The sequence below is a fragment of the Tamandua tetradactyla genome, chromosome 14 (assembly GCF_023851605.1).
Source record: "Tamandua tetradactyla isolate mTamTet1 chromosome 14, mTamTet1.pri, whole genome shotgun sequence".
NCBI lineage: Eukaryota > Metazoa > Chordata > Mammalia > Pilosa > Myrmecophagidae > Tamandua > Tamandua tetradactyla.
Window position 1 is genome coordinate 13,987,580 of NC_135340.1, and position 18,906 is coordinate 14,006,485.

Here is an 18,906-nt window from a genome sequence, read left to right on the forward strand (position 1 = left end):
TATCTCTTTCCCCTACAAACCAATTTTTTCCTAAATGACCTGCCTCAATTAAAATGAATTTCTTATCCTCCCAATCAATTAGATTAGAAAACTTGGAGTCTTCAAAATGTCACAAGCCAAGCTTGAAATACTACTCAGATGCAACTGTGACACTGTCCATGCCATTCTGCTAGCTTGCGATCTCTTTAACTAAAAGACTGTAATCTTTGCTAAAAGATTGTAAAGGCTCTTAACCAGTTTCTTTAGAAAAGGAACATGAGGATGGACCTGTGGAAATGGATATGAAATACGAAGATATTTCTAAAACATATTAACAACCACCAGAGAGCAACCACCATGGATGAGTCACTAAATTGCCAAGTATGCAGAATGACTAACCAGTTGACATCAGCCAGCTTTTGTCATTGGCCACTTTAGTGCTGATACAATGGACAAAGTCTCCATGGTGGTAAGGACAGAAGCTTTGCATGAGCCTAACAGAATGGTCTCCCTCTCAACAAGGCATATCTACCTACAGCTGCTATAGATTGTCCAATCTATCAATAACAGAAACCAAAGCTGGGTCCCCAATATGGCACATTCTCTTAGAGAGATCAACAAGTAGTAAACTGATTACATAAGATCCTTTGCACTCTACAAAAAGGCAATGATTCACCTTGACAAGAATCAACACATATTACAGGTTTGAATTTACCTTTCCTGCCCACAGGGTCTTAGCCAGAATCCCTATCTAAGGATTTATAACATTTCTGGTCGACTTTAACTATATCCTACCTAACCTTGCTTCAGAGCAAGGGACCCACCTTATGGTAAAGGAGGTGTGAGTACATGATCATGGGATCCACCACTCTTATCATATACTGCAACATCCAGAAGATGCCAGCCTGGAAGAGCAATGGAAAAGCATCCTGACGGTGTGGTTGAGGCACTCCCTTGGAAATGACATCATATGTAGGATAGGGCACTTTCCTCCAGGAAGCAAATATATCCAAATCAATAGCCATTTTATAGTGCTACATCTGCAACAGGTAAAATATATGCATCCAGGAAACAAAGGGAGAAGAATGGTCCCCCTCAGCATAATTCCAAGTGACTCACTTGGGGAATTTCTATTTCTTGTCCTTGTAATGCTGAGCTCTATGAATCTAGAGGCTCTGGTCCCAACAAAGGATAATGCCCATTAAATTTTAAGTTCCAGCTAACCACTGGTTTCTTCAAGTATCTTGGGACAAGAGAACAGATGGGAAGGAAAGGTATCACCATCCCGGCAGAGGTAATCGAAGTTGATCATCAGGAAAAGGACTTCTTTAACACAATGAGAGCAGGGAAGGATATGTTTGTCATATGCAGAGTACATATGAATAACATCTCTTCATTCTCCTTTGCCCAATTTTGACAGTAATTAGACAAATACAACAGCTATAGCCTGAGGACAGCATGGTGACCAGGGCCTTAGACCCTCTCAGCATGTGGGTCTCCATAACCCACAAGTGAAGCTGCCTAAACTAGTAGAAGTAATAGGCAAGGAAATCTAGAATTGGTAGAAGGAGATAATGAGTATTAGTTGTGACCAAGCAGCTGTTGTGAGAGAGACTGGAGCAAATCCCACTTACCTTCCACTTGTATTTTCAGAGTAAGAAAGATGAACCAAAATCCTAGAGGAGCTGTTCTCAGATAGGGTGAACTTACAATAAGAAGCAAGTAAATGGCCATAGGTATTACAGTGGTGCACTGTCCAGAGCCCACTTCAGGAACAAGGAATTCTTTACCCAGCCTCAACTAGTCTCTCCCAAGGAAAGGCCTTCAATGAAAGGAGCTTCCTGACCCAAGGTTATGCCGCCTATGCTAACTTTAACCACTATGTGGAAAGCCCACATCAAGTGGTTGGTTTATGAGGGGTTCAAACCAAGCCCCCTTGCCTCAATTAAAGACAATTCTGAAGGGTTAGCAGGCAGATGAACTACATCACAGTTCAAATTCTCCCTCTGATAATACTGCCTCACTAACTCCTTTACAAATATTTTTTCCTAGAAGCACTGCTCCGATAAATCCTCTGCATGCAATCTGTCCTTTTGACATTTCCCTGAATTTTTGAGCATTTCCTTGCTTTCTGGCATGCTAAAACAGACTAACCCCATCTTCTACTTTTCCTGCCCTAGACCTAGAATCAGCCATTTCTAAAGTGGTACTATTCTTAAATTAAAAGAGAAACACTCCAGGAGAATATGGTGAATCTAAGTAACACACCACTTTCAAGTTTTCTATAAGTTTGAAAGTTTTCAAAATGAGAGCTGGAGAAAAAAATAATACTTCTTTAGAACATACAGTTAACATTTCTAACAGACAGTACATTTCTATTGAGAATGAACCACGTGTATGCTGCAAACTCATTGCTTGCCACTATTTCCTCTGTTTTTCATCTTTCCATAGCCTACAAGCACTATTCAAAATCTTTTGTTGGTTAGTGTGTTTTCTTAAGACTGCTCTAATCTCTGAATCCTTGCTCAACCTCAAATATCTTTCTTCCTGGCAGGTGACAGACAGATCAACCTACTATAGGATTCATCGAGTATAATTTTCTCACCATCTTCTAGTCTCTAGAGTTGCATGCAAGAAATTCAGTGTCAGTCTAAATCTTTATCCTTTGAAGGTAACTTTTTACTATCTGGAACCCATAAGATTTTATCAATATCCTTTGAGTTTTATTTTTTTTATCAGAAAATGCCTATTATCTGTTTTTTTTTTTCTCATAAATCCTAACTGAAACAGGTGAGGGTATAGGGGTGCATTTTAAGTTGCAGGCTTAGGTTTTTCTTCTGAGTTTTTCCTATTTTTCATCCTTTTCTTTTTTTACCTTCTGGACTCCTTCTATGCTAATATTATATCTCTTTGATCTATCTTACAATTCTCCTGTCTTCCCTCATGATTTCCTTTTATTTTTTTAGCAGAGTTATAATACATGTGCATCATTTAAAATTTCTACAAGACTTGTCTTGAGAAACATTAGGACCCCACATATTTCAAATTTCTGATTCTCTGGAGGCAACTGCTTTCAATTTTTTCATTGGATTTTGATAGCTTTTTTGCAATATGTAAGTAGCATTTTTTCAGTCTTAGACTCTTATAAATTTTCAGTTATAGGCATTGTTAGCTTCTACTTACTATAGAAGCTGAGAATATCGCTTTCTTTCACATATATCTACCATTCCCACCATACACATGTGTTGCTTCCTGTGAAACGGAGCTCGAAGGATATTAAGGAATGACGAGAAAGAAAGGGAAAGGGAAAGGGAAAGGGAAAGGAAGGAAGGAAGGAAGGAAGGAAGGAAGGAAGGAAGGAAGGAAGGAAGGAAGGAAGAGACAGACGGGCTCAGGGGGTCTGAAGCCTAAGTTTACATCAGACAGACTTCAGACAATTTTATTCTTAACCAGATCCTGATTATATACTGCAGGATGACAAAAGGCGTGCATGCATTTCCTGAGGGAACAAAGTTCTTATCTTTCAGTGTTCTTCCTTCGTACTTAAGATAACATTTGGGATAAACAAGCATTCTCTTCCTCCTAGACTGTCCTACATAAATCAGATAACATAAAGCAGCTTACTGCTGCCACCACCCTAATGCCAGCTACTCCCAAGTAGTTCCACAGGTCTTATGATAATCCTATCTCCTACATACATACATGCATGCATGCCCACATATGTGTGCGCACACACACACACAAAGTCATTCTCCCATATCTATTCTTTTACAATAGATGAATATCCATTATTAGAATCAATATCAATTGTTTATATTGACCATGTAAAACTACTGAGGTCTGAATCACATAGTATCTGATTGTTTTCTCTAGAGTAAAAAATAATTGTTTTATAATTTTTTTAAGTTTTCTATGTATTTAACATTAATTCATTCCCCAAATTCTCCAGAAACTTATGTAAATCTCTTCTCAGTAAACTCAAACCCATTACGTATTTTGTCAATTTCATCTTCTAATCTGGACTGGTTTATTTCTAAGCCTATTGCACAACTGTCATCCTGGATCTCATTAACCAACATTCAGCAAATTTCCCTGTCTCTCTTTTGCACTGAATGCTGTGTCCCTGATTTTATATCTACTTTTCCTTGATTTATACTATTATTTGATGATGTACAAGCTCCAGTAATTTCCATGTAAAGGGTATGTGGAAATGATTCTTGAACTAAGGTTTTTGTCCTGATTTCTCCATATATTTTTGTTCTTAGTTTTCAGATATTTCTTCCTCTTTATTTTTCCAGCCCACTAATCCAGATCTCCAGAGTGACTCTCCTTAAATTCACCTACCGAAATTTTATTTCAAAGATACTTTTATAAGAATTTATAGAATCTTACTTTCCTCAATGAAAGAATTTACATTTTAATTTGCTCATAGTTTTATAGAAATTCCACAAAGAAAACCATAACAAATATTTTTAAATAAATATCAAACCACACTTACTAATCATAATTCAATAATATTAAAAATAAATAATTTGTAAATGGCTTAACGCATCTTAATGACTTGAAAATTAATTCTTGGAATTAATTAATTTCTAATTTTTTAGAAAAAAATCACAAACTCTCCAGAGATTAATGAAAAGGTAAATACTTTTCCATAAAAACTTTCAGAACACAGCAAAAGCTGTACTTAGATAAAAACTTATACGCCTAAATTCTTTAATTATCAAGGAGAATGATTAAAAATACAGGAACTTTATAGTCACCTAAATTTTTTTAAGGGCACAAAATTAACCAAAAGAACATGTCAAAAGTAAAGGAATAAAAATCATGATGTAACTGGTAATAAAGACTAATAAAACAAATAATCCTTTATGGTTCTGTTTAAGAATATAAGAGAAAGCAAAAAATAAACAAGACTAGGAATAAGCAGAAATATATATTTTCTAGAAAATACAAATAACCAAGAAGAAAACAAAAATTGGCTAATTACCAAAGAATAGACTTGAAAGCTGAAGGTTATTTTAAAGGATAATAACACACAAAGGAAACTTTAAATCTGAGTTCTACCTAGCTTTTAAAGGACAAACAATTCCAATGTTACTTAAATTAATCTACACCATATAAAAATATTAAATGTTTCTCATTTCATGAAGCCAGAATAACTATTACTAAAACTCAATTTAAAACTAAAAGCTAAAAGTATAAACCTTTCTCACTAATTATTTCAGTTACTATGGCTACATAAAAAATTATCCTAATACTTAGATGGCTGAAAACAAAAATATAATTATTGTGCACTTGAACCTGCAATTTGGACAGGCCTCAGGGGATAGCACAATTCTGCTCTACTCAGCATCAGCGAGGGTGGCTTGAAGGCTCAAAACTGAAATCATATGAAGGCATATTCATTAACATGTCTAGTGTTTGATGATGGCTGTCAGATAAAACCTTAGCCAATACTAGAAAACCTATACATGGCCACTCTTTATGACTTGGGCTTCCTCACAACATGATGGCTGGGTTCAAAGAGCAAGCAAATGAAAGGGTCAGGCAGCCTCTGTACCATCTTTTATGATTTAACTTTGGGAGTCACACAGCAATCACTTCCTCCACATTCTATAAATCAGTGCAAAGTCCAGCCCAGATTCAAGGACAGGGGAAATAAACTCCACTTCTTGATGGGAAGTGACAAGGTTCTAGAAGAACATGTGGGACCAGGAATCTTCCTGCAGCCATTTTTTGAAAATACAACATATCACAGTCGATCCTCTGGCTACAATTCATATCACTCCCACATGCAAAATATACTCATTCCCTCCACCCACAACATGCTGAAGTCTCATCCCATTACAACATCAGGTTGAGGCTTGAGGCCTGGTATAGGTTTCTTGGGGGCAGTTTCTCAAGAATAACCCCTTGAGTACAGTTCCTCTAAATCTGAAGAGCTATAAGCAAAAGGGGTAAGTAATCTGGCCCCACAAACACCGAATACATTATGGTGGAACAGGCATAAGACAACTGCTATAGACACTCCCATTCAAAAAGGGGAAAACGAAGGACACAGTAGTCATTAGTCCATTACAAGTTTGAAATCTAGATGGGTATATGCTCCCAGTTCCTCAGTTTGGGCTCAGTTCTACTGCCTGGAAATGCCCACTGTAGCTCTTGGCTCTCCACAATGATCTGTTGGTTCCATCCTTTGAGGCATCTTTCTCCATAAAAACTAGCTATGTTCTTAGCATGCTTCCTTTCTGTAGATGTTTGAGCTCCAAAGCCCTCATTTCACTTTCTACTGTCTCTGTGTCTTTCAGTACAAGGTGATATAGCCTTTTTTAAAATGTATTTCTTGTGAATCAATTTATAATCCACTCCAGTAGACAAAAGCCACACCTACAAATCTCTTCAAGATAATTCTTTGAGTCCCACATATCTGGTAGCTGATGCTGGCTGAGTGTGTTGAGCTAAGGTGAGTTGAGACCTCAGCTCATGCTATAAGCCAGAACAACTACTCTGGTATCTCCATGTGCCCTGGGCTTTCTCGTAACTTCCAAAATCCTTAGAAGTAAAATATGTCACTTCTTTGGCACCCAGTTCATTGGCGCAAAGTCTGGACCAGATTCAAAAGAAGGGACACTGACTCTATTTCTTGATATGGAAAACTGGTAAAGTTCTAGAAGAGGATGTGGGACCAGAAATATTGCTAAGGCAATGATAGGGAAATACAATCTACCAAGAAAATAAAGACACAAAAAATTCTAAATAAAGTATGATTAAATAAAGTCTAACAACTTTTCAAATGGATGTTACCCTATGGCCAAAGATAGCATACTCTAGGAATATAATATATATGTTTGATATCAGGAACTATGGAAATATAATTTATTAAAATTGTCTAGTGTGATGGTTAAATTCATGAGTCAACTTGACTAAGTTATGGTGTCTGCTTGTTTGGTCAAGCAAGCACTGGCCTAACTGTTATTGTGAGGATATTCTGTGGATTTCAATGAATGAGTTAATTGCATCAATGGCTGATTACAACTACAATGAACTAAGGAGACTGCCTTCAACAAGGAGAGAAATCTCATCCAATCAGTTGAAGACCTTAAAAGGAGAAGTAACAATTTCAGCAGTCAGAGGGAGCACTTCCATCTCTACTTCAGCCATCCAGCTTCCCCTGGGGAATTCATGGAGAAACCTAAAACATTTAGGTGCTGGTTTGAAAGGATGTATGTATCCTAGAAAAGCCATGTTTTAATCCTAATCTTACTTTGTAAAGGCAGCCATTTCTTCTAATCCCTATTCAGTAGCATATGTTTGAAACTTTAGATTATCTCCCTGGAGATGTGACTCAATCAAGAGTAGTTGTTAAACTGGATTAGGTGGAGATGTGTCTCCACCTGGACCCATTCCAGGTGGGTCGTGATCAGTTTACTGGAATCCTGTAAAAGATGAAACATTTTGGAGAAAGGGGGAGATTCGGAGAGAGCAGAGAAGAATTACAAAGCCACGAGAATGACAAAGCCACGAGAAAGCCACGAGAGAGAACGCCGCAGAACCATGAAGCACAGAGTCCACCAGCCAGAAACTTTTGGAGATGAAGAAGGAAACTGCCTCCAGGGAAGCTGGAGAGGAAGCTAGCAGATGACACTGTGTTTGCCATGTGCCCTTCCAGCTGAGAGAGAAACCCTGGCTGTGTTCGCCATGTACCTTTCCACTTGTGAAAGAAACCCTGAACTTTATCGGCCTTCTTGAATCAAGGTATCTGTCCCTGGATGCCTTAGGTTGGACATTTCTGTAGACTTGCTCTAATTGGGACATATCTATGGCCTAAAAACTGTTAACTTGCAACTTATTAAATCCCCCTTTTAAAAAGCCATTCCATTTCTGGTATATTGCATTCTGGCAGCTAGCAAACTAGAACATCTAGCATGGCAAAATGCACCATAAATTAAATCATATACAAATGACAGATATGGGGAAAAAGCATTTGAGACACAAATGCCAAAGGGTTACTATCTGTAACATACAAATAAAAATTACCTTTGAAAATAATGACAACTCAACTGAAAATTGAGCAAGTAATATAAATAAGCAATTTAGAGCAAATGAAAAAAAGAAAACATAAAGTGATATTCAAAGTCACTGGTAGTCAGAGAAATGCAAAATAGAATATATGAGAAATCCCTTTAAACCCAACAGATTGACAAAAATTAAAAACAGCCATAAACTCTAAGTTGATGGGGGTAAGACTAAAAAGGAATGATAATATGAAATGTTAACACCATTTTTGGAAAGCAGACTAACAATCTATTAAAATTAAATTACAGTTACATTTACAACTGGCACCCCTTCCTGAAAATCTGCTTAACTGAAGAAAAGCCCAAGTATTTGGGGGCAGAGATACAAGTGTATATACTGCAGCAAAATTGAGAACCAAAGTGAACACCCATGAATCAGTGAATGGCCAAATAAATTATAGTACCCCCACTCCATGGAATATCATCTAGGCCTTAAAAGACAACGAATAAAGCTTAACCATATATTGGAAGGATTTCCATGAAATATTGCTGAAAGAGAAAGGCAAGATGTAGAAAGCTATGTCTTAGTTTCCTAGGACTGCCATAACAAAGAACCATAAACTGGATAGCTTATAATAATAGGACTTTGTTGTCTTACAGTTCTGGATTCTCACAGTTCTGGAGGCTAGAAGTCCAAAATCAAGGTGTCACAGGGCCGTGTTTCCTTCAAGGTCTGTAAGGAAGAATCTGTGCATGCCTATTCTAGTTCTGATGGTTGCTTCCCTGCAATCCATATTTCTCTGCCTCAGTCATCACATGGCATTCTCCCCTCTGTTACTCAATGTCCAAATTTCCTCTTCTTATAGGACACCAGTCTTACTGGATTAAGGGTCCACTCTACTCCAGTATGTCCTCATTTTAAGTTGCCTAACCCATCTGTAGCAATCCCATTTCCAAGTAAGGTCACATTCTGGGGCACTAATAATTAGGACTTCTACGTATCTTTTGGGGGGACACAATTCAAAACATAATAGATGCATATCATTGATCTTGTTGTTGTAACACAAACAGCGATGAAAAAAACTAGCTGTAGATATATATATGGATATATACAAAAGCAATATATATGGTAGTTACGACAGATTCTGAGTTCAATCTCAAGAAATTGCCTTAGTTTTCTGTGCTGCAATTCCCTCATGGGTAAACGAGGCCAATGAGAGTAGCTAACTCACAAAGACAATGCAAGAGGTTAAGAGTAAATATGCACAAGGGTTCCATGCACTAGAGTAACTTCCAGAAACCTACAATCTCCAGATGGGTCCTTGGTCCAGATAAGTCCTGAAACCTAGCCCAGCCTCTCCAGAACATCAGATAGCTCCATCTCCCTACCCCTATCAGTGATAGACCCTTCCAATATGAAAAATTTAGAATCACCATTGCCCAAACACCCCTAAAGAGAGGGATGGAAAGATCAAAGGTGATGGTGGTTATACAGAGAAGATACGATTTAACAAATGAATATGAATACTGAATAATTAAACTGATATCTCTTTTTGTCTCCAGTATTTTAGAGTAGCTAAAAGTAAAAACCTAGAATAGTGGCATTGTAACCCAAACCAAACTCTGTAATCTGTTCTACAACTAATTGTGCTGTTTGAAATTTAGTGTTTTGTATATATGTCATTTTTCACAAAAAAGAAAAAAAATTCCATTGTGATGATAAAAAAATATTTATTCCTTCTAGCTTCCTATATTCTGGAGCAGCTAGAAGGAAAAATCTGAAAGGATGGTATCGTAGCCCATGACAAACTCTGGGACCTACCTTGTAACTACTTGTTGAAAAATGCTTTGAAAATAATTGCTTTTTCTTTATTTGCTTTGTATATATTTTATATTATACAATAAAAAATCTTTTTAAAAAGAGTAAATATGTGTAGAATACTTAGAAAAACATCTGTCATTTTAAGTACTATAAAAGTTTTACTCTCATTATAATTACATAAGCATGAAGAAAAATAGGGAAAGGCAACATACTAGGTTGTTTATAATTGAGATTATGCAGGAAAAAGAGGGTGGAAGAAAGAAGACAGGAGAAAGAAAGCTGAAGAAAATGGAGGGGAAAAGTCTGCACTGAAAAATATGCATGAAAGATACATTGATGCACTCACATAAAAATAAAGGTAGCTATCTTTATTTAAAATTAGAAATAAAAGTAATTTAAGCAATAAAAACAAACCACATTTTTAGTTACAGGAAATTTTATTAGGCTGGTGAAGAAACCTCTTTAGACAACAATCCGATATCGCACTCTTGTTCCAAAGGAGAGTATTTGGTCCCAAGTAGATCAAAGAAACTACTCCAATGCACAGCAATCAGAAAAAATTTTGATGACTATATTTTCTGAAATCATATCATCTCTGTGGTGGTTTGAAAGGAAGTATGCCCCCTAGAAAAGCCATGTTTTAATCAAAATCCCATTTCATAAAGTTAGAATAATCCCTATTCAATACTGTATATTTGAAACTGTAATCAGATCATTTCCCTGGATGATGTGATTTAGTCAAGAGTGGTTGTTAAACTGGATTAGGTGATGACATATCTCCACCCATTTGGGTAGGTCTTGACTGGTTTATTGGAGTCCTACAAAAGAGGAAACATTTTGGAGAATTGGAGATTCAGAGAGAGCAGCACCACAAAGCAGAGAGTCCATGAGCCAATGACCTTTGGAGATGAAGAAGGAAAACGCCTCCTGGGGAGCTTCACGAAACAGGAAGCCAGGAGAGAAAACTAGCAGATGACGCTGTGTTTGCCATGTGCCCTTCCAGCTGAGAGAGAAACTCTGACTGTGTTCACCGTGTGCAACTTCCACTTGAGAAAGAAACCGTGAACTTCATTGGCCTTCTTGAACCAAGGTATCTTTCCCTGGATGCCTTAGACTGGACATTTCTATAGACTTACTTTAACTGGGACATTTTCTCGGCCTTAGAACTGTAAACTAGCAACTTATTAAATTTCCCTTTTTAAAAGCCATTCTGTTTCTGGTATATTGCATTCCTGCAGCTAGCAAACTAGAACAATTTCTAAGATATATATATTCCAAATAGTAGCTGATATGTTCTAGAGCCAAGGGCCAAATCCAGCTTTTGTAGCTCACCAAATAAATAACTAGCAAAAGTCTATAAACTAGAAAGATATGAAGGAGGCACAAAGAGGTCTTAAAAAAATTAGATTAACGGAAGTTTCAAAACAAAAATTAATATGCAGATGAAGAAGTATTCAATCTGTTCCTTATTATTATTATATTGGAGGCAAACCTCTTATACTGACTAAAGAATAGGCAATGGCAAGAAGAGTTAAGAGTCTTATATGTCCCTATTGTCTATAGAGTTTAATGCATTGTTTCAATATTAAGATTTTGTTAACAAAATACCTATAACTGATGAGGTTTGCATATTGAAAATCTTAAATTATTCTTAAAATTACAAATGAATTGGAACATTAGAAAAACATTTTATAGGTAAAAAGTGTTTTTCATTTTTTATTTTATTCACATCATAATCAAGTCATGTTACTAATATTTAGTGCCATCTTAAAGAAAAAGAAATTTGAAAAGATTACTTGAACTTTTCAAAATAAAAACATATTTTCATATCGTTCTATGCATCCCATTCATCCCATTCAACTCCAGATGCATTTCGTACTACATCACCGCGATGCTGGAAGCATTGTTACAGTTGACCATAAATACAATTAATGTGTGTTGTACAAAAACGAGGGGAAAATTATCATACTGTATATGAATTGTCCTTTTATTGTTTCAGTTACCTCTCACTACAGGAAAGCCACCCCAAATTAAGTGGCAAAAAGCAAACACCATTTCCTTATGCTCACAGATTCCAAGTCAAGAGTTCAGAAAGAGTTCAACAGGAATGGCTTTTCTCTGCTCCTCCTATGAGAAGACTTAAATACCAGAGGTGATCAGCAGCTGAGAGCTGAAATCATCTAAGGGTTCATTCATTCACATGTCTGGTAGCTGATTGACATGTCTGTTGGCTGTCAGCTGGGTCCTCAGCTATGGCTATTAATCAAAACACCTATATATTGCCTCTCCATGGGCTGCTTTGACTTCCTCACATCATGGTATCTGGGTTCTAAGAGTAAATTCTAAGAGAACCAAGCAAAACTATAATCCCTTTTATGACTTAGTCTTGGAATTTACTTTGCCATACTCACAATCCCATTCAGATTCAAGGGGAGGAGACAGAGACCACACGTCTTACTCTGAAGACTCATAGTCATATTGTAAGAAGAGGCTGTAGGATGAGAGTAACTATTATTCTCATATTTGGAAAACATAATGTACCATACTTGGTAATTAAAAACAGTAACTAGTATATTAATTTCACAGTATCATGTAAGACAAATTGCCTTAATAGTAAATGATCAATACTTGATGAGAGAAAAATTAAAATCAATGATCAAAAAAATGCAAATAATAGGAGAAAAGCCAGATGATCATATCATCAGCTGTTAAAAAATTGAGAAATAAAAAAAATTCAAGTCTTTCCTAATAAAAACTTTAAGAAATACAGGCCTAGAAGGAATCTATACAGATGTGATAAAGTCCATTTGCCAGAGCCTACAACAAATATCATACTGAACAATGAAACATTTAACCACGTCAATTAAAGTCAGAAACTAAATAAGAGCCCTCGGCTTTTACCAATATACATTAATGTAAGTTTCATAAAGGCAGGGATTTTGCCTTTTTTGTTTATTGTTGAATATTCAGCACCTAACAGAGTGCTTGGCACACAGAAGGTGCTCAGTAAATATCTGTGGAATGACTTATTTCAAAAGTACAAACAAAAGATGAAAATGAATTCATATCAACATTGAAAAAGTTGCTGATGCATGTTTATATATATTTAGAAAGCATGCCAGTAAAAAAAGTAGTGATCTAATAAAAGAATTTGGTAAGATGACCACATTTAAGCTAAGTTTAGAAATATTGGGTGGGCCACGGTGGCTCAGTGGCAGAGTTCTCGCCTGCCATGCTAGAGACTCCCAGTGCCTGTCCATGCAAAAAAATTAAAAAAAGAAAGAAAGAAATAGCTAAAGGTTTTTAAAATATATATACTTATAACCAATACCTAGAAACTGAAAATATTCCATTTACAATAGCTATAAAAACTATAATATGCCTAATAATAAACTTAAATAAGACAAAGAATCTATATGAAGAGAACTACAAAATCCTATTGCAGGGCGTGCCACAGCAGCTCAGAAGGCAGAGTTCTTGATGCCATTGCTGCCATGCCAGAGACCCAGGTTGGAGTCCCGGTGCCTGCCCGTGCAATAAATATATAATCCTATTGCGTGATATACAACTGAACACTAGAAAAATAAAAATGATAAATAATCTAAAACTGAGACATAAATTGCATACCATTCAACAAAATGCAGTTCACTCAATAAAATTATCTTAAAAGTCACATGGAAGAAAAAGGCCTGAGAAGAATTCCAAAAAACAAAAAAAATAAGAAAGGTGAAAAGCGACAAGTTGAATCAAACATCAAAACATGTCATAAAGCCTCTGTACTCAAATTAATACACTACTACTGGCTTAAACAAAAAGATCATTGAAAGAGAGTAGAGAATACAGAAATAGATTTCAATATATGTGAGAATTTCAGAAAAATTCAGTGGGAAGAAGTTAACATCATAAATGGAGCTGGTTATCCATGTGAAAGCAAATGGCTAATTTGATATATGGTGCTATCATGTTTATCATATTTTACCACATGGAAAAAATGTTAGATTCCTATATCTCAAACCGTGTGCCAGGTAGAGTGAAGACCTAATATAAAACATTTTGGAACAATGCAAACTAAAGTGGTTGAGATTTTCTTAACCAAGAAAGTTAAAGACATTTAAAATGGGTTTAAATGCCTTCTATATTTAGATAACTTCCATATTTGCCTCTCCAGCCCAGGCTTCTCCCCTGAATTCCAGACTGACATATCTAAATGCCTACTTGATATCTCTATCTGGAAAGCTAACAGAAACCAGAGTTATCCTTTTAAAATATGTCACAATTTTTCACTTCTCTCCTCAAAATCCTCCTGCATCTTTCTATCATAGAAAAGAAAAAGTGTCCTTACCATGGTTTACAGGGCTGTAATAATCTGGCCCCACCAGATTAACTGTAATTGATCTCAATTGTTCTCTTTGCTTCTACTACCTAAATCACAATGGCCTCTTGGTATTCCATGAATATGCAAAATGTGCTCCAAACTCAGAGCCTTTGTACTTGCTTTTCTTTCTTCCTAGGACAGATAACCACGTTTTATTTTTCACAGGAGATTCTGATGTCTACCACTGACAACCACTTTAATATATGATTGTAGTATATATTGCTTCCTTGCTCACAACTATTTGATGGCTCTCAATTTTGCTCAAACTAAAATATGAAATGCTTAGTTTGGCATTCAAAACCCTTTAGTGATTCCAATTTTACATTTCCAGTCATTGAGTCAGAAATGACTGCACCATACTGCAATCCATACCTCAATTATGTCTCCTACTTAATGTTCCTACACTTTTGCTTATATTGCTCTTTAACCTGGGAAAACACCTTTTTCTCTCCCCTATTATATTCAATAGTACATTCCTCCAATCTTCACAAACCTGCTTAAGAGCCACCACCCATAAAGCCTTTGCAGAACTTCCCCCTTCTCGTGTTAAAATTACCAACATGATTATGTTGTGCTTATCTCTGCATCCCCCGTAACAACTAGGATTTGCCTTATATAATAAATATATGTAGAATTAAGGTTCTTAAAATGATCATTTTCCTTTTAAAGAGGCTGTCAGAAGGTCAGGCAGGGTTCTATATGCTCTACTTCTAAATTACCAACTTTCAACCAGGCAAAAATGGTAGTGACCATAAGCATTTCAATGCCATTTTCCTCTAGAAAATCTACAGAAACTCTGGGGCCTGAAATCATTTATACAGCCAGATTATTCTCCCACACTTATGGTAGAAAGCATAGCCCTAGAAAAGAGAGCTGTATTTCTGTATTTTATTTTTTTGTGGTTTGACCTATTAGATTTTTAAATAACCACACATTACTTTTATTTCTAAACTTCCCGCAAAAGTCAATAACATGGATCTATACTGAATCCTGAGTGTCTATTACATTTTCTCCCTCGAAGTGAAGGTTTTATTTGGCAGTGGCATTTTTGGGAATAGAACTGAGGATAACATTAAGAAAAGACTGCTACTCTATAAAATAAACACTATCTTAGTGAACTTTCCTTTCCTGACAGATACAAAATCGTACCATGCTCCCTGTGCCTAAAAGAATCATGATGTCAACAGAAGATGCCATCAGTTCTCATAGCTTGAGCAGACAAGGATTTGAGTGGAAACTTCAAATAGAATCACTGGTCCAACAACTGCAGCTACTTAGATAAGGATTTCAAGTGGACGCCTATAGAGAATGGTTTCCTGAAAATAATTGTCTTCTATAAATGACAAACTGTGACCCCATTCCCAATAGCCTAAATCTGGTTTATACTTGAGAATAAGCTTATTTGAAACTTAAATACAACCTGATCAGATGAAAAAAAAAGGCTCTAGCAGGAGTCTGTGACTATTTAAATGTTCCAATATGGACATGACTCAGTTATTTATCTGTTTTTCTGATATCTGCTCCTATAACCAACTGCCTCTCTGGCTGTAACTTATGTTAAAAAAAAAAAAATCTCATTCATCAGCAAATGGCCATTGCCTCTATGTGGTTTGCACTTTCAAGGCAGCATCTCATAGGCCACCAGCAAGGCTATAATTTGGAGTGTAAGCACTGGACCCTAAGACACCAATCAGTTTACTGAGTTACACCATTTCATTCCTTGCTGCTTCCTTGTTGTTTCCTTGGTAAGTGCTGTGGCCATAACAAGTACTACACGGATGGAGCCGCGCTGTTGTTTAGGTCTCTAGGTACCTAATAAGCTTTGTTCTAAGCTTTTGGACCTCAGCCCAAAATCAGAAAGAACAAGAAAAGCCCCAATAATCAACTTGCAAATTAGCCTGCTTTGAAATTATTTTCTTTTATTTGTTCTACTACAATGGCCATTGTTTTTAATGGAAAACTAGGTAAATTTTTGAGGATGGGCAACAGAAATCTTTATCTGTCGATGTATCCAGTAGTTTCTTTCTCCCAAAACTGTTGGCAGAGAAATCCCAATACACTCAAAGGGACTCATTCAACACTGTAAAAAGTAAATAAAAGTGTACCGTATCTTCTAAAAGAAAAAAAGATATTTTCCCTTTGTTTAGTTAAAGAAGTTCTGAAGATATTCTAGCAAAAATTGCTGGCATTTGAAATCGCTGATTAGAATATTCTGTAATAATCTATGCTCAAGAGTGAACAAACACAGACTGCACCAGAGTACGAAGTCATAAGAATCGGTCCCTCCAACATAACAACTCTTGAAGAGTAGGAATTGTCTGCATCAAATATTTTGGAATTCTGGGGTCTAGCAGACTATTTGCAGCATCCAGGGAAGGGCTGTATGAAAAGGCTTGTAAACTCTGGTAAATATCAGTGCAGTGGCTACCATCTTCCATCCCTCAACCACATGGCAGGCAACTGTGGGGGACTGCAGCCTGCATTCCTAATGTGTCTTGCTGGTGACAGGGTGGGCAATAAGGACCTTGTCATTCAAAAATCAGGGGAGGCAGGGATGGGTCCATCCCTGGCACCATAGGATCAACAATGTTATCCTGAAAAAAAGGAGGAAAAGTTAACACATAAGGTATCAGAAGCTGAGAGTGTTCAAACAGAGTTGAGATGCTATTCTGGAGGTCACTCTTATGCACACCACAGTTAGACATTGCCACCTATCATAGTTTGCCAAACCCCAGCCAAAATCATTCCTGCCAATCCTAAAGAAAAACATCTAGGGCATTATATACGATCCTACAAAGACTCCAAGCACCACGGTAACTTCCAGAAACCTACAACCTTCAGATGGGTCCCTGAACAGATAAATCCTGAAATGCAGAGGGGCCAGCCTCTCCAGAACATCAACTAGTTTCATACCTCATCCCATATTATCAACAGCCCCTTCTAACATGAAAAAGCTAGACTGGGCATAGCCCAAATACCCCTAAAGAGTGGGAGAAAGATCAAAGGTGATGGTGGAGTTATACAAAGAAGGTAGGGTTTGACCAATGAGTATGGGTGCTGAATTATTATATTGATATTTCTTTTAGTCTCCAGTCTTGTTCTAGTTTGCTAGCTGCCAGAATGCAATATACCAGAAACAGAATGGCTTTTAAAAAGGTGGATTTAATAACTTGCTAGTTTACATTTCTAAGGCTGAGAAAATGTCCCAATTACAACAAGCCTACAGAAATGTCCAATCAAAGGCATCCACCCAGGGAAAGATACCTTGGTTCAAGAAGGCCGATGAAGTTCAGGGTTTCTCTCTCAAGTGGAAGGGCACATGGTCAACACATTCAGCGTTCCTCATCTGCTAGCTTCTTCTCCTGGATTCCTGTTTCATGAAGCTCCCTGGGAGGCATTTTTCTTCTTCATCTACAAAGGTTGCCGGCTGGTGGACTCTGTTTCATGGTGCTGCAGCATTCTCTGCTCTCTTCAAATCTCACATTCTCCAAAATGTTTCCTCTTTTATAGGACTCCAAAAAGCCAATCAAGACCTACCCAAATGGGTGGAGACATGTCATCACCTAATCCAGCTTAACAACCACTCTTGACTAAATCATTTCATCCAGGGAGATGATCTGATGACAGTTTCAAATATACAGTATTGAATAGGGATTATTCTACCTTTATGAAATGGGATTTTGATTAGAACATGGCTTTTCTAGGGAGCATACATCCTTTCAAACCAGCACAAGTATCTTAGAGCAGCCAGAAGTACAAACCTAAAATTATGGAATTGTAACCCATATCAAACTCTGAAGTCTGTTCTACAACTAATTGTTACAATGTGCTTTGAAATTTAATTTTTTTGCATATATTTATTTTCAAAAAAAAAGAAAAACAAACATCCTAATGAAAACAAACAAACAAAAAATCAGGGGAGGGTGGTCTGATTGCTAATTGCTGATTATTGCATTTGATCATTTGGGGGTTGGTAGAGAGGGTGGCCACTGTTTCAGTCCCCACAGGGAGAAGCAGCAGAACAATCTTAATGAGATGGCATCTTTCTTTTTACCTTCCCTTTCCCCATCTTTCCAAAATAGTGTGGAAAAGTCACAAATGGATGACTCCAGCTCTCAAAAAGAAAAAAACAGCAATCCCACAGGAATGTAAGAACTGGATTTCCAGATTTACACCACAATGCTCTGAATGTCCAATTCTCAACAAAGAAAAAAAAAATACAAACACATAAAGAAAAGCAGAGAGTAGCCCATTCTCAGAAAAAACAGAATTTGGCAAAACCATCTCTGAGGAAGTACATAAACTGACACTAAAAGAACCGTCTTACGGTGTAACAGGACTAGATACAAAAACTCAAAAAATGGACAGCACAATAATACCTAATTGTAAAGTAATCAGGTTAAAACACTGAATGAAGCTGCATCTGAGCTATAGGTTTTTGTTTTGTTTTGTTTTGTTTTGTTTTGATTTTACTATTATTACTTTTATTTTTTTTCTCTATATTAACATTCTATATCTTTTTCGGTTATGTTGCTAGTTCTTCTAAACCAATGCAAATGTACTAAGAAATGATGATCATGCATCTATGTGATGATGTTAAGAATTACTGATTGCATATGTAGAATGGTATGATTTCTAAATGTTGGGTTAATTTCTTTTTTTCCATTAATTAAAAAAAAAAAGAGAGAGAACGGGTAATTGGAGCTGAAGGG